Source organism: Bison bison, unplaced genomic scaffold (genome assembly GCF_000754665.1).
Source record: "Bison bison bison isolate TAMUID 2011002044 unplaced genomic scaffold, Bison_UMD1.0 scf7180017864098, whole genome shotgun sequence".
NCBI classification, from domain to species: domain Eukaryota; kingdom Metazoa; phylum Chordata; class Mammalia; order Artiodactyla; family Bovidae; genus Bison; species Bison bison.
Window position 1 is genome coordinate 4,536,587 of NW_011494670.1, and position 13,180 is coordinate 4,549,766.

Here is a 13,180-nt window from a genome sequence, read left to right on the forward strand (position 1 = left end):
TCACCTGAGCTGCTCGGACCTGGGAAGAGCACAAAACGCAGCCCCAACTGAGTCTGCACCTCTGAGGACTACCCGAGTGCCTGAACCTGAGCGGCTTGGACCTGGGAGGTGCATGCAACCCAGGGCCAGCCTCGGATTGTTCCCGGCAGAACAACCTAGAGCCTGAGCAGTGTGGGCAGGGAGGCTACACGCGCCGTGAGCGGGGGCAGACCCAGTGTGGCTGAGGCACTGCGAGCGCACGCCAGTGTCATTTGTTTGCAGCATCCCTCCCTCCCTCCCCATAGCGCGACTGAACAAAGAGAAGAAATACAGCTCCACCCACCAGAACACCGACACAAGCTTCCCTAACCAGGAAACCTTGACAAGCCACCTCTACATACCCACACACAGCGAGGAAACGCCACAATAAAGAGAACTCCACAAACTGCCAGAATACAGAAAGGACTCCCAAACTCAGCAATTTAAACAAGATGAAGAGACAGAGGAATACCCAGCAGATAAAGGAACAGGATAAATGCCCACCAAACCAAACAAAAGAGGAAGAGATAGGGAATCTACCTGATAAAGAATTCCAAATAATGATAGTGAAATTGATCCAAAATCTTGAAATTAAAATGGAATCACAGATAAATAGCCTGGAGACAAGGATTGAGAAGATGCAAGAAAGGTTTAACAAGGACCTAGAAGAAATAAAAAAGAGTCAATATATAATGAATAATGCAATAAATGAAATTAAAAACACTCTGGAGGCAACAAATAGTAGAATAACAGAGGCAGAAGATAGGATTAGTGAATTAGAAGATAGAATGGTAGAAATAAATGAATCAGAGAGGATAAAAGAAAAACGAATTAAAAGAAATGAGGACAATCTCAGAGACCTCCAGGACAATATTAAACGCTACAACATTCGAATCATAGGGGTTCCAGAAGAAGAAGACAAAAAGAAAGACCATGAGAAAATACTTGAGGAGATAATAGTTGAAAACTTCCCTAAAATGGGGAAGGAAATAATCACCCAAGTCCAAGAAACCCAGAGAGTCCCAAACAGGATAAACCCAAGGAGAAACACCCCAAGACACATATTAATCAAATTAACAAAGATCAAACACAAAGAACAAATATTAAAAGCAGCAAGGGAAAAACAACAAATAACACACAAGGGAATTCCCATAAGGATAACAGCTGATCTTTCAATAGAAACTCTTCAAGCCAGGAGGGAATGGCAAGACATACTTAAAGTGATGAAAGAAAATAACCTACAGCCCAGATTATTGTACCCAGCAAGGATCTCATTCAAGTATGAAGGAGAAATCAAAAGCTTTTCAGACAAGCAAAAGCTGAGAGAATTCTGCACCACCAAACCAGCTCTCCAACAAATACTAAAGGATATTCTCTAGACAGGAAACACAAAAATGGTGTATAAACTCGAACCCAAAACAATAAAGTAAATGGCAACGGGATCATACTTATTAGTAATTACCTTAAACGTAAATGGGTTGAATGCCCCAACCAAAAGACAAAGACTGGCTGAATGGATACAAAAACAAGACCCCTACATATGTTGTCTACAAGAGACCCACCTCAAAACAGGGGACACATACAGACTGAAAGTGAAGGGCTGGAAAAAGATTTTCCATGCAAATTGGGACCAAAAGAAAGCAGGAGTCACAATACTCGTATCAGATAAATTAGACTTTAAAACAAAGGCTGTGAAAAGAGACAAAGAAGGTCACTACATAATGATCAAAGGATCAATCCAAGAAGAAGATATAACAATTATAAATATATATCCACCCAACATGGGAGCACTGCAGTATGTTAAGACAAATCCTAACAAGTATGAAAGGAGAAATTAACAATAACACAATAATAGTGGGAGACTTTAATACCCCACTCACATTTATGGATAGATCAACTAAACAGAAAATTAACAAGGAAAAAAAAAAAAAAACATGTATCTATAAAGTTCACTAAAGCAAAGCACAGTAAAATGAGGTATGGCAATAAAAGGCGTTAAATTTATGAAATAAAAAAAAAATAAAGTGCTGAAAAATTAAAAAAAAAAAAAAAGAAATTGAATACATTGTTTTGTCAACAGAAGGCAAATTACTTACTAATGTTAGGTTAACAAAAAGCAAAGATACGGAAAAAAATCTTCTATTAATTATGTGTGAAGTAATATTTACTAATTTAATCTGGCTTTGTAAGATATAATTCACTGTCAGTGAACAAGTCATAGACTTAAGTAATACTCAGTGGAGATTTTGGAAAATGGCAAATCACATAGAGAAGAATTTCAGGGATAAAAGAAATTAAATTTGGCCACTGGGTGTCCATCTTGATCCATATTCACTAGTAGTTAGGGCAAGAGAAATAAATCTTTTAAGTGACTTCAGCTTTTCTTTGTAGTTCTCTTTCCAGAGAGTTAAGGGAATGCTTTTATTTAATAACTAACACAGTAACACATTTTCTCTTTCAAAGTCTTTGTGATTTCTTTCACCACCATGAAGAATCTCCAGAAAATCTGAAGAGAAAAAAAAAGACTTAAAAAAAGCAGCAAAAGAAAAAAAAAAAAAAAAGGAAGGAAAGTGTCAGAAACTATGGTCAATGATTTTGAAACAGACTAAAAGATTACCGGGAGTCCTTTCAACGGGGTGCTGGGCCTTATCGGACAGATCCGTTTGGAATAACTCTATAGCAGCCTGGGCCTCTTGCCAAGACTAGGCTGTTTTTACAGTTTTGTAAGATGTAGAAAACTGATGGTAATGCAAACGATTCATAACCATAGAGATACAAACAAACTTTGTTCTGCAGTTGATTTGGACCTGTTGGAAGACAGGAATTTTTTTAAAAATTACATTTTAGGGACTTCCCTGGCAGTCCAGTGGTTAAGACAGTGCTTCCACTGCACGGGGCACGGGTTTGATCCCTGGTTGGAAAACTAAGATCCCACATGCCACACAGCATGGGAAAAAAAAAAGATTTTATTGCCCTGAGGACACTGACCAACTTTGCATCTATCCACAGATTCATTTCACCATTCCTGACTGCCTATATGTACATGTGTCTATTCTTTCAATTCTTTTTTCAAATTAATATTTATTTGACTGCATTGGGTCCTTAGCCACAGCATGCAGGATCTTTAATTGTCGTGTGCAAATTCTCAGTTGTGGTATATGGGATCTAGTTCCCTGACCAGAGATCAAACCTGGGCCCCCTGCACTGGGAGTGCAGAGTCTTAGCCACTGGACTGCCAGGGAAGTCCCTTCCAATTCTCTTTTAAAACCAAGATGGTTGTACCATCTTGTTGGTTTGCTTGTTAATTAATGTGTGAAATAAAAACTTAGACACATGAGCATTTCATATTTGTTTGAGTCAAACTATACCTCCTAAAAATTATCCTTTAATTAAAGAGATACAAGTGAAGAGCTAAGTTACCTCAGCAAAGTTTTTTAGAAGCGACGGGGAAGCCTGGTGGGCTGCCTTCTATGGGGTTGCACAGAGTCGGACACGACTGAAGCGACTTAGCAGCAGCAGCAGCAGCAGCAAGTGAGTACAAAGTGGTCAGCAAGCACTCAGTGACTTTATAACTTGTGTTTAGAAAATGAATTTTCTAAAGCATACAGAAAGCACTGATTCCACTGCAGTATTTGTTGTAATATCAATACAGCCATTTTTATAGCTGAAGCAATTTAAGTTTAATAAATGCTGTCAATAAAATTCAAAGTGAAATTGACCTGGATCAACTATAATTTGAATAATCCTTGCACTAACAATTAATAAATACAGTCCAAAAATGTTGCTTCATCAGCTGTTAACTACAACTTCATCCTGTACAAACATTTGTTAAACAGCTATTAAGCAGTGGAATTATTTGATTTGGTTTTTCTCTATTTTGCCTACTGCCTTCTGATGAAACAGCACAGTGAAGAAAGGATCTAAAATATACAGAGCAAATAAAGGATCATATAGATAATTATCATGAATAAGTAAACTCTGAATAATCAAGAAATGCCTACAGCAGTCTAATCAGATAGAAATTGATAAGTATAACCATCCATGATGCTGGAGTTACAGATAAATTAACAAATGAAATGGGAAAATTAACATATCAAATGCCAAAAATATTGGACCTTACAACTTCTATGAATACAAACTGCTAGGTCAAACCATCTCATCTGATCTGAAACACTTAACAGGAGGTGCGAATACAATAATGAAAAAAATGTAGGAATCATCTTTAAAAAACAGAATTCTCACCTGGGGGACTGATGAAAGTGAAAGTAAAAGTCTCTCAGTCGTGTCCCACTCTTTGTGATCCCAATACAGACCATGGAATTCTCTAGGCCAGAATACTGGACTGGGTAGCCGTTTCCTTTTCCAGGGGATCTTCCCAACCCAAGAATCAAACCTAGGTCTCCCACATTGCAGGCGTATTCTTTACCAGCTGAGCCACAAGGGAAGCCCTGGGGGACTGATATATACTTTTTATAACCCAAGGTCGTTAAGTGCTTTCTTTCCTATATGAACAAAGTGCTATGGATGGGCAAGAGAGTAATTAGTCTTTAGACTTCTAGGAAAATGTTTGTTGCTACTACAGGAAAAACAGAAGACTATCATAGACTCTGTCCATTTATTTAATCCTTCATTCTTTTACCTTTTCACATGTTCCACGGAAAATTTCTCTCCTTTAGAACAACTCTGAAAATACTCTCCTTTTGTAAGAGCTTATCCAATACTCTCCAAAGGAGCCCTCCCTTCCTGATTACTTCAAATTGAGTCCTCCAGATAAGAAACCAGAAGCTTCCAATACTTCCCCCTGGACATTCTCCTGCTGCTCTACCTATCCACACCTCGCTTCCCCTCACTTCTTCCACTTCAGAAATGAACTCCTTCACTTGAGAGCTAGTTTCCATTTCTGTCTCCACACTCATCAATATCAAGGACTTCCCCTAGTTGTTTACCATCCTGTGACATCCCCCAAGTTCATTTACAATAGGTTTTTAAATTTTTTTAAATACTTGAATATCAGCCAACTGGAAAAAAAAAATCCCTTGTACTTGTCTTTCTCTTTCCTAGCATCTAGAAAGATAATCTAAATGCATTTCTTCATCTCTTACTTCCTACATCCCTGCTACCTGGCCTCCACCTTGCCTTCTTCACTACAACGGCTCTTGCCAACGTCGCCAATCATCCCGTGAAAACGGAATGCACATGGTTCGCTCTCCATCTTGACTTCTCTACAGTTCTTGAGCCTGTGGGGAGCCCCTTTCTTGTCTCTTGGCTTCTGTATCTCTGAATTTCCTCCTAGTGCTTTCTCCACCTCATCGCAGCTTGCTTGCTTTACTGAAATCTATTCCTTGACTCACAATACATATTAGGTTGCTAAGGACTTCCTACCAAGCCCTGACCCCCATCCCTCCCCACTCCAGCATTCTCCCTTACTCCAGGTTTTAACTACCCACACATTTTATTAACTGGGTTCCACCTTTCTCCTTAGCTGCAGAGCTTGAGAAGACAACCATGTGCTATGCGTTTCCACTTGGATATACTACAGTTACTTCAGAGTCAACATGAACAAAAATCTATCTACTTTCTGCCTACATTCATCCCAAATCCTCACCTCCCTAAAGTACTTTTTATTATCTAGCAGTCAAGCAGACCTAGATAAGAATCATGCTAGATTCTGCCCTCTCCTCAGCCAGGCGAGTTCTGGGTAGGCTCAATCTATGTAATTGTTCCTAAATCCAATGTCTGCTATATGAATTAACTAGACATTCATCATTTCTGCCTTGAACTATTGCTGCAACCCCTAACTAGCTCCCTGCCTTCAGCCTCAAAGTTTCCCCATCCCAGTCATACATTTTGCACAGTTCCCAAAATAACTGTTCCAAACACAAATGTGCACTCCTTTGCCTAATATACTTTAACAGCACCCCTTCCCCCACTTTCAGGCTAAATTCAAGTACATTATCATGGAATACAAACCAGGTCCTTCAGGATCCTGTCCATCCTCACCTCTTACACTCTCTTATTTCCCAAGTAAGCTTCAATCATAATGACCTAGCAATTCCCGGATATGCAAATGTACTCTCATCTCCAGGCCTTTCCCCACTCACACAAGCTGTTACCCAGCCTAAGGAGGCCCATACCTTTCACTGGAGGTACAAGTAAGAGCACACACTTGGCTCAAGACTTAGCACTTCCTAGGTGTATAACCTTAGGCAAGTTACTTAATTTCTGTATCTCAGTTTCCTCACCTATAAAATGTGACCAGTGATCATGTACACCTCATAGAGATTTTGTGAGATTTAATGAGATAATGAACATGGAGTTCCTACTGCAATGCCTTTCACTTACACAGCAAATGTTCAATAAATGGCAGCTACAATTCACTAACTTTGGCTCTTCCTGAAGGCACAACTGAGATGTTCAATACTGTCCCTGTCGTTGCTACTACTCAACTCTATTCTTCCCTCCTTACTGCTCCTATTCCCCCCATTCAAGTGCTGTCGCTCAGTTCCAAATTTTTTAACTACTCTACTGATTTCTCCATTAGGATAAAAAGGTAGAAACACAAGGACAATGTATTCATTTGATATCCTGTGGATCTAATTCAGGGTCCAGACAGTAGGGCTCAATACATTCCTCCTGAATGTAAAAATTTAAAGTATGAATCCCATGAAAAGAAAATCTAAATATCATATCAGGGAAGATTCATTCTTCTTCCTTATTTCAAGAGACTCCTCCACTGTTTCTTACTTCTATAGCCCTGATTGTAGTATCATGAGGCTACATATTTTAATGAAAAATCTAAACCAAGTTGGATGCAGATTGGATGGAACAGTTCCTTTAAAATCACTTGACGTCTCTAAGAATGCTTCTCCTACTGGGCGGTGTTTAAACTGGATGAGTTGCAATGTCCTAGAAAAGGAAGGGCTTTTCAGGCCATAACAAGTATAGAGGAATAAAGAAAGAATACCCGAAGGCCAATGATTATTCAAGTGAACTCCAGGAAAAGGGGCTGGAAAAGATGATTAAGACTTATTGTAAAGGCTTCCTTGAATGTCATTGTGGAAAGTCTGGAGCTGATAACCTAAGTAATGGCAAACCACTCAGACTTAATGACATTAAAAAAATAACAATAACAGCAGTATGAAGGGTGAATTGAGGACAGGAAGAGCTTTGGGAAAGGAGATTCATTAAGAGATGGCTGCAATAATCCAGGAAAATGACAAGTGAAGAGAAGGCCAAAAATAATAGTGAAAGAACAAAAAAAGCAAACGGACTAAGTCAGATGTGAGAGGTAAAGGAGAAGCAAGAAGAATTACAGTTATTAACTAAAATGGTATGTATAACTAGTTAGATTGTAGATTAACTATAGAGTAAAGATACTTAAGAGATTCAGCAGTAAATATTCTTTCAATATTCAATAGTCTGAGTATTAAAAGTACCAGTGGCACACTGAAATGGAGATGTCCAGTGGATCCCAGGATATGTTAATGTGGATTTAAGAAGAAAGGTCTGGGCTACAGAGACTTGGGAATTACCAAGAATACAGCTGATAACTGAAACTGTGAGCATAAACAAGATCACTCAGAGAGTCCTTGCAAACAGAGCAGGTACCAGAGAATAAAATGCTGGGGAATATCAATATTTATGGAGCAAATAGTTAAAGAGGAACAAACTAAGGATGTGAGAAAAGAGGTGAAGTAGGTGAGGCAGCAAATAACACCACTGCAGACACAATGGAAGGGTCTTAACTATGGGCAAAATAGATGTTAAGCAGGGTGAGTTAAAAAAAAAAAAAAAAAAACCTCTAGATTTAAATTTTCAATCTTAGCTTCTTTATCTGCAGCGATGTCAGCAGATGAGGGACTGGAGTCAGACTGCATTTGGGAAGTGAAGGGGAGGGGAGAAAGAAGAGGCAGTGATTCTCTATGAATAAATTTGGCAGTATAAGAAAGCAGGCTTCCTTCGTGGCTCAGCTGGTAAAGAATCCGCCTGCAATGCGGGAGACCAGGGTTGGAAAGATCCCCTGGAGAAGGAAAAGGCTACCCACTCCAGTTTTCTGGCCTGGAGAATTCCATGGACTGTTTAGTCCATGGCATCGCAGAGTCGGACAGGAGTGAACGACTTTCACTTTCACTTTTGTGGGCTTCCCTGCTGGCTCAGATGCTGCCTGCAATGTGGGAGACCCAGGTTCTATCCCTAGATCAGGAAGATCCCCTGGAGAAGGGAATGGCAACCCACTCCAGTATTCTTGCCTGGAGAATCCCATGGACAGAGGAGCCTGGTGGGCTATAGTCCGTGGGGTTGCAGAGTCGGACACAACTGACTGAGTAACACACACAACAGAGCAGAGAAACAAGGCAATGATGGAAATAGCATGGAACTGCTCTTCTTGTTTGTTTTTAATATGGAGTCAAACTTGAGCTCGTCTTCAAACTAAGAAGAAGGAATCAATGAAGAGGGAAAGATCTAAGGTACAAGACTGAAGGATTAAGGTGATTAGGCAGGTTTCCAAGATGGTGGAAGTGCAAGACCTGTAGACAGTGGGGGTCTTTCCTTGGAAAGGTGAATAGGAGCACTTCCGACACTGGTGAAGGAGGAGAATGAAATGAATGCTGCCTAAGATATTACACACAAGTTTAGTAATGGTGGGTGGGAAGTTGAAAGAGTCCACACCACACATCACTATTTTCTGCAGCAGAGTAGGAAGTTAATTATTTGTTCAGGATGGATGATCAGGAATGGGGTAAGAAGCCCCAGCAGTCACTAAGGTGAATGAAGCAAAGCTCATGAGTCAAGACACTTGCTAGAAATGAATCCATCTAATTTCTGCCATCAGGCTTGGGTTCTGGTATGAAGAACTGGAGTCTCAAACTGAATCAGGTTAAATTTAGGGTCAAAGCGAGGATTTAGTCAGATCTCTCCTCAACAGAGACCAAACAAAGTCAGGTTTTTAAAAAGGCAAGTGTCCACAGGTGTTTGGTTCTGACTCAAACTGATCTCCCACTGGGGTTTTAAATGGTCCCTATAAGCACCCCACTCCAGTACTCTTGCCTGGAAAATCCCATGGATGGAGGAGCCTAGTAGGCTGCAGTCCATGGGGTCGCTAAGAGTCAGACACAACTGAGCGACTTCGCTTTCACTTTTCACTTTCATGCACTGGAGAAGGAAATGGCAACCCATTCCAGTGTTCTTGCCTGGAGAATCCCAGGGACGGGGGAGCCTGGTGGCTGCCGTCTATGGGGTCACACAGAGTCGGACACGACTGAAGTGACTTAGCATAGCATAGCAAAAGAACAGAAGTAGTCAACTTAGAGTTATAAGGCCCAGGGCAGTTTAAAGGCAGTAACATCCACAATTATAGCCTTTTCAAGCACTTAAAATATATTAAGTACTATTGAGGTATAAAAACAAAAAATCCCTTCTCTTTATAAACTACACTTTAAGTTATTAAGAGGCGTACAGTCTGAAATTTGTCTGTATGCCCAAGAAGGCCTTGCAAAATGCTTAAAGCATAACATGGGTTCATACTTACTTGAAACAGAATAAGCAATGTTGACAGACCCTGCACTTCCCCAATCCCTTGACTTACTGTTTAACTTGTGTGTGTGTGTGTGTGTTAGTCACTCAGTCATGTCTGACTTTTTGCAACCCCAACAGGCTCCTCTGTCTATGTAATTCTCCAGGCAAGAATACCGGAGTGGACTGCCATTCCCTTCTTCAGGGGATCTTCCCAAACCAGGGATTGAACCCAAGTCTCCCACATTGCAGGCAGATTCTTTACCAATTGAGCCATTAAGTTCAAATATGCACTTAATTTAAATCCGAATTTAAATCTCAAACCCTGGGATTGACCAGATTTTGATGGCTCAGTGTTAAGTAATCGACCTGCAATGCACAAGACAGGAGATGAGGGTTCAATCCCTGGGTCCGGAAGATGCCCTGGAGGAGGAAATAGCAATCCACTCCAGTATTCTTGCCTGAAAAATCCCATGGATGGAGGAGCCTGGTAGACTACAGTCCATAGGGTTGCAAAGAGTAGGACACAAATGAGCAACTGAGCACACACACATCATGGAGATGGAATAAAATATTCAGAGCAGGTGTAGCTTCTAATTCCTGTTTCAACTCCATGTAACCACAGAGAATGAAAATCCAGACTCTACTGTCTTAGTCTAGGTATACCACAATCAAATTTCCTGAATGCTCTATACATTTTTTTCACTTTAATGCTACAATGTGTTCAGCAAAACTGATCCTACACTATCATTCTTGTTCTTTTATCATAGAAGAAATATCAGCACTAGTACACAGAGTGAAATTTGCTTTCTCACAGCCCAAGAGTGCATTATATTAGGCTGAGCCACAAGATACAGAAAATTTTTTCTTGTATAAAAAGGTATGACGGCAAAATAAGCTAAAAGAGGGGTAAAATGGTTACATGAAAACTATGTCTCTAAAAGAAGATGAATGTATTTTAAAAAAAATGACGCCTATTCTAGCTAGAGTTGATTTAATATTAAGGAATGCAAACTTAGTTTTAATAATGCATTTTGGATTTACAATGTTTATCAATTTTGGGGAAACCACCTATTTCTCTATTTTAGAACCTGGCCTTTCAAATCTTCATTAACAACTCAGTGGCAAACATAAAACATCTGCCAAAATACAGATGACAGCATGAGCAAGTGTCCTAATAGTAGGCACTTAGTGCGATGCTTTAGCACCTTGCCTCTAGACTGCTGGGCGGCCCCGGAAATAAGTACATTTAAAGAGGCATTTACTTCCTTAAAATGGCAAATTGTGGTTCAAAGTAATGTATCTGTTAGGAGAAAAGAAAACATTTTTGTTTAAGCCAACTAAATTACTACTAGACTTAGACAATAAAAATGCTTTAAAATCATGTGTACCTGTGATTCTAAAAACTCACTTTAAATAAAGAAAAATCAACCACTGAAAAGACGGTTCCTATCAGTGTCATTATCTGAGTAACCTTTTATTTACCAGTTAGTGAATATCACTGAAACTGATGATGTGCTTTCAAACAACATATAATTGGACATATGGGGGAGGGAGGAGGAAAGGAGAATAGTAATAATTCATTCTGTATCTTGTAAACCAATACAGATAACTGTATTTTGCCTATAATTAAAAGGAATGGGCATTTTAAATAACTTTCTTTACTATAAAGATCAACTGAATCTGTACTGGCTACCAGGAAATAGCCTTTGACCAGCAATTACTTATAAATGAAACCGAAAGCAAAATCAAACCTGAGTACAAATAAACATACAAATCCATGACTTCCTTACTCATTCGAGAATCTAAATTCAGCCTTCCAAATACTTGGGTTTACAACTACTTGTGTTCTGAAATGTAACATTTCTTCCTACATGCTCTTTTAAAACTACATATTAAACACACATGCACAAAAATACATTATAGCTTATGACAAACACTATCCCTTCCTGTTTTATATTCAACACTTAACAACTCAAATGTATAATATCTCTGTTTTTTTTTTTTAGGTCATTATTAACTAACTACAATAAAAGACCATAAATTCTGAATTCTAAGACTCTGTAGGGACTTGAGCATATTAATATTGTATGTAAATGAATGCTAATCATACGTGATCATACCTATTACTAAAGAAGGCCTAACCATTTCTATCCTCAAAAGTACCATTCTAGCAGTTCTTTCTAATCTACTTGAAAATAGGACCCTTGTTTTTAAAACAGTGCATGATTCACATTTTTTTATGCTTCAAACTAGCTTTGAGACCACTGGTCTGATTTAGTAATATTTTATTAAAAATTCATTACCGGGTTCAGTATAAGGCTTTCCGATCATACAACAGGTTTCTGAAAGCAGTATTATCTGAGCTATGATGGTAACAGGAAACAAGATGTTAAGGATGATAACAGAAAACACTACCTTACCTAGTATCAACCCTTTAGATAACAGAGATTGATTATTAAGAGCTCCAACATCTCAGGAGGTTTCACAGAAGGGGAAGAAGCTAAGTCGGGGCATAAGGGCATTTTGTAAACAGCTTGAAGTCACAAGCCTTCATAAATGGTAGAGGGAGGCTAATAACCCATTTAAAATCTAATTAATTTAGCATTCCAGAATTAAATGTAACAACTGCTTGATACTACTACTCTAACTCAATTCTGAATTTTACAAAAAGTTCACAACAGAATGTATAGATATGAAGCGTGACAGGCACTATAGAGCCACGAAAATTCCTATTCCTTCCTCAGTTTTTACAGGCGAAGCACACGTTCTAAAAAAGCGAAATGGATTCCAAAAGCTTGGGGGGCCAAAACGCCTTTGGTGTTGAAAGACACCAAATCCCACTCTACCGCAAATGTGTTTTGACTAGAGGTTACTATCTTCATACTTGAAGCGAAGTCTGGATTACTTTTAAAACGGTTCCCCTAAATAATGTAGGAAAACTTGAACGCGCAATTTAGACTGTATTGAAGTGGCTGATGGTGGTGGGGCGTGGGGGTAGTTTCCACTCAGTAAGCTATATTCCTAGGGTTTAAAAAAAAAAAAAAAAGCCAGAGAATCTTCTGATTAAACGCTGGATTGGAAATGAAACTTAATTGTGTCCTTTACGTCCTCTTAACTCCTATGTTCGTGTGGGAGGGCAAACGGAGGAAACCCCTTCTAGCAGACTTTGCCAAAATGCGTACTTGCATCACAAGAGGCTGGGGCCCTCCTACTCTCCTTCCTTCAACCCCCAAAACGTTTAAAGCACGGGGAGGAACGGGTACCCTAATAGCTGCCAACCCCTCGCCTCCGATCGTGCCCCTTCTCTCTAGAGCTAATTTTTGCGCGAGGTGCACGGTTGGAGTCTTCCTCGGTGGTGACAAACAAGGGAAGATGTGCCCCGCTCTCACCCAGGGGTAAGAGGAAGAGGAGGGAAAGGAAGAAAGGAAGGGGGTGCCGAATACCCGCTGGGCCCTCCCGCTTCCGCACCCCGGGCCTTGCACCCGTGCAAGGGCCCGCTTGTCCCGCGCCCCGGCCACCCTCTCCAGGGAGCCGCCGGGCCAGCCGGGACGCAGCCCACACACACGCGGGGGCGCCGAGACACAAGCTGTAGAGAACCAAGAGCTAGTGACCACTCACCACAGCGCACCGAGCCCAGCAGCAGAAC

At 40.1% G+C, this 13,180-nt stretch overlaps 1 protein-coding gene across 1 annotated transcript in view; it reads right to left on the minus strand.

Moving 5' to 3' along the window:
* Positions 1-13,174, minus strand: part of CD47 (CD47 molecule) — a 70,554-nt gene extending 57,380 nt beyond the window's left edge. Inside the window, exon 1 of the mRNA XM_010838555.1 lies at positions 13,153-13,174. The gene's annotated coding sequence lies outside the window, so the exon portion shown is untranslated. The remainder of the gene's footprint in view (positions 1-13,152) is intronic.
* Positions 13,175-13,180: the final 6 nt, after the last annotated feature.